Below are 4,705 nucleotides of genomic sequence, written 5' to 3' on the forward strand. Positions count from 1 at the left end.
GGATAAAGGACTGCAAGGAATTATTGAAGGATGATAGAAGTCATGTAAAGGCCATCCAAAAGTGAATAATATTTATGATTTTTGCTGTGACAGGTTTGTTTGGTTTTTGTTTGTTTGTTTGTTTTGTTTTATTTTGTTTTGTTTTTAGACAGCACTGGCAGAAATACAATTGGATGCATACAATTCCTATAGAAAGGACCTTACAAAATCTATAAACCCCTCTCTTGTATACAAGTTTCTACAGATTATTATCATAAAAATAATAACACAAATAGCTAAAATTGATTAAAAAACTTTAATGTTTTACGTGTTATCTCATTTGGTCCTCTCACAACAGTCCTGTGAGGTGTGTTATGATTGTAACTATTTCACATATTTGGAAATGGAGGCTGAGCAAGGTTAAGTGACTAATTGAGAATTATATAGCTAATAAGTGTCTGAGGCAAAATTTAAACTCAGTTCTTTCTAACCCCAAGTGCCAGACTGCCTAGTGAAGAACTCTGTCCCCAGTACTACCTAGCTTCCTTATGCCCAATTTTATCAGATAGTAGCTATTTAATATCTACTTTTAGCAAGGCATAGGCAATAAGGATAAAAAGCAATATAAGACAGTCTTGACTTGAATCTTGACTCAGGAAGCTTACAGTTAGCTGAGAATAAGTTTAGCTAATTACTTCCCTATATATCATGTTCTTTTTATATAGGGGTTGTCAACTACACATGGGAATATTTTGTAATGAGGTCCTTGGTTTACTTACAGGAATGAATACGTGAAGAGAATTCACTTTTATTGTATTCCTTTCTGTAGAAAAGGGAAATGGGTTTGCCTTTTAGGATGGATTTGATCAGATGACTTGGATTAAAATTCTACCTCTGACACTTACCTGTGAGATCTGGGGCAAGTCTGATAAAATCCCTAGGCCTCAGCTTCCTAATCTGTAAAATGAGAATGTTGGAGTAGACAGCTTGAAGGCTGTGTACTCTGTACTTTTGTCTCACTGCCCCTCTGTTTCAAGGGTTCCATGGTACAGGTTCTCTCTAACCACTTAACATTAAGATTAGTTTTTAAAACAGGAACATTTACTTCAAAGATATAATGAGAACAAACAGGGACCTGTTTCTGGGAAAACAAAAAATACAAGCATTCCCCCAAACACTTGGAGGAGGCTTCACAGTTTAACTCACTTCCTATACAGCACCAGTCCCATTACATTCCAAGTCCATTGGCTCACATCCCAACACCCTGCTTTCTCCAGCTTCCCAGCTGGGCTAGCCCCAACATCTCACCTGGAATACTGCCTCCGCAGTCACCATGGCTTGTAGCACGTGTCAAGAGGGTCTACCACCTGAGCCCAGAACTGAAAAGTACAACTAAAAACAGAATCAAACCCTAAATCCAATTCTCTTGGCCACACAGTGCCTAAGAGGAATGGAAAGATGGCCTCTTCCTCCTCCCAACCCAGGTTAGTACATAGTGCCCATGCTTTGGGTGAATAAGCCGTGAATTCCCTTGGATAAGAGAAAGATTTCCCTAGTCTGACAGTTTTAAAGACACAGTGAGTTGCAGCTACACAACCACTTCAAAGTGGCTGTTCCCACCCACTCGGTGAGGGAATTTTCAATGTCTTTTCCAAGAAGCAGGTCCCTGGCATCTCCAACATGAATGGATCCATCTTAAGTTATTCGGGCATATACAAATCCCTGTTATACACAATTTAGGTGAGACATAGCTCCTGCCCTATAGTTTGCTGTTTCTCTTGCTTGGGCTAACAAGACTAAATCACAAGCTTTAGATCTGAAAAAGGGCCAGAGAAATTATCTAGTCTGATACACACAATTTACAAATGAGGAAACTGAGGCCCAGAGAGGTTAAATGATTTGCCTGTCATACTATAGTCTAACACTGTAATTTAAATCTAAGTTCTCTGACTCCAAATTCTGTACTTTTTCCACAATATCTCATTGCCTGCAGGCATGGCACAAAAATTTTTGATGCAGGAAATGCTTCCAGGAGGCTTGCTCCTTTGAGACCCAGAGACCTAAAGATTTATGAGTTAATGGTATCATCTCCACTATAACAGTACAGCATTTTAAGAGCATTTAGGATCATATATACATGTGTGTGTTTATATTCTGTTCTGACCAATGACTTTTTCAGCTCCATGTTTTAGATGTGAAGATTGGCTTTCATGCATAAAAAGTAACTTTAGCTTGTAATTGAGATATGCATATCTGTATGCATCATAAGAGACGTATATGCTACAAAATAGTGTGATGAATTACTAAATGACATATCAAGAAGATGTTATGGTCTGCTGAGTTAAAATCCTTTCTTTTCAAAGATGTCTAAATATAATCCACCTGAAAAATGCATGCTTAAAATATCATATAATAAGCCATAATGGCTTAAAATCTCATGTAAAAAGTGTCATTCAGTACTTTGCAATGTATAAAATTATAAACACATAATGTATACAATAAATGCAAATATATAATATATGCAAATGTACTGGTTTGATACATAGTGATAAAGAGCTCATTTTTTCTCCATTACCTAAAATATTCCTCATAGAAATTAATAATGGAAAAATGATTATGTTAAGGATGTTGCCAAGGGAAACCTAAGTGTCAATGAATGTATAAAATTGGTTTAACATATTGAGACTTTCAATATCACATGCACAAAAAAAAACAGTGTTGGTGGGGGTGGTAAAAAAAAAGTTGTGCCTATCAGAAGAAAAAAATGGAATTTAAGTAAAATAGAAAGATACAGAAAATAATGAGTGACATTTCCAAACACAAACTATACTGCACATCAATAAAATGTTTAAATTGGTATCTCAGAGTGTTCACAATCTCAGAGAACTCATGAGATAGTGACCAAATTAGGAAACAGATTGGGAGGAATAGAATATTCCTTATCTCCTAGCATCTCCCTCCCCAAAACTCTTTATGTCTTTACTTTTCCTTTGCTCCTGTCCAGACAAAGTTATCCTTTTGGAAGATAATCCACTCTATGCCTGTCACTTCTATCCTTGTTTTGTTTTTGTTTTACAATGTCATGATTTCTCATAAAGTCACTAGCTTCCAATTGTTTCATTCTAATTTTTATATATTTATATATTTATATATTTATTTTGACTAGGCAATGGGGTTAAGTGACTTGCCCAGGGTCACACAGCTAGTAAGTGTTATGTGTCTGAGGCCGGATTTGAACTCAGGTCCTCCTGAATCCAGGGCTGGTGCTTTATCCACTGTGCCACCTAGCTGCCCCCATTCTAATTTTTAAGGAAGTATTTTCTTCAGCGAGCTTTTGGACTTCCTTTTTCATTTGACCAATTCTGCTTTTTAAGACATTCTTCTCCTCATTGACTTTTTGGATCTCTTTTGCCATTTGGGATAGGTTATTTTTTAAGGTGTTATTTTCTTCAGTATTTTTTGAGGTCTCCTTTAGCAAGTTGTTGACTTGTTTTTCATGATTTTCTTGCATCACTCTCATTTCTCTTCCCAGTTTTTCCTCTAACTTTATTACTTGCTTCTCAAAATCCTTTTTGAACTTTTCCATGGCCTAGGACTGATTCATATTTTTCTTGGAGGCTTTGGATGTAGGAGCTTTGACTTTGTTGTTTTCTTGTGGTTGTATGTTTTGATCTTCTTTGTCACCAAAGAAAGATTTTAAGGTCTGATTTTTTTCTTTTCTTGTGCAGTGTGCTCATGATCCCAGACAATTACTTGAGTTTTAAACTCTTTGTTAAGGGAGGGGTCTGCTTCCAGTGTGGAGAATGTACTGTCCCAAGTTTTGGGGTTTTTGTACAGCTGTTTTCTGAGATACTTGTAGGGACTTGTAAATTTTCAGTTCTTCCAAGGTGGTATGCTCAAGGGTGAGGTGTTTACTCCTTTCCTGGCCTGTGCTCTGGTCTATGAGTGACCACAAGCATTCTTTTCTGCCTTGGAACTGTGAGGAAGAGTCCCTCTCTACTGCCACTACAAGCTCTACCATTCCAGCATTCCTCCTAGCCCTAGGACTGCCACCCAGAACTGTGACCCAGATCCAAGCACCAGCAAAGAAAGAGAATCCTGCCTCAGCACCAGCAAAGAGATCCCTGCAATCCCCCTCTGATCAGCCACTGGATTCCCCCTCAGTCTGTAGGCTGGAAGCTCAGAAAGCAGCCACTGTTCTGGTGCCCTGTAGGGAGTGAGGCTGGGACTGAGCTTCTTTCTCACCAGGGTCACACACTTTTCCTACTGACCTTCTAAGTTGTCTTTGACGTTTGTGGGTTGAGAAGTCTGGCAACTGCCACAGCTGCCAGCAATTCAGTCCTCTGAAGCCTGCTCCAGGTTCACTGTGGCCTGCGCACCCACACCAAACTGCGCTCCTCTCCCCACCCGGCACGATATACCTTTCTGATCAACCATTCAGGTTGTCTTGGGCTGGAAGTTTGTTTCACTCTTTCTGTGGGTTCTGCTGCTCTAGACTTTGTTTAGAGCCATTTTTACAGGTATTTAAAGGTGTTTTGGGGAGATCTCAAGCAAGTTACTGCTTTTACTCTGCCATCTTGACTCTGTACCCCATGCCTGTCACTTCTAACTTTGTATTTTCCCTGGAGGTTCAACTTACATACTATTTCATTAGTCTCTGATGATTCTGGATGAACTTCATGTATCCTTACCCAAAATTTTCTTGGACTCCTTTTTTCCCTTCTAG

The sequence above is a fragment of the Vombatus ursinus genome, unplaced genomic scaffold, assembly GCF_900497805.2.
Source record: "Vombatus ursinus unplaced genomic scaffold, bare-nosed wombat genome assembly UNPS02014770.1, whole genome shotgun sequence".
Lineage (NCBI taxonomy): Eukaryota > Metazoa > Chordata > Mammalia > Diprotodontia > Vombatidae > Vombatus > Vombatus ursinus.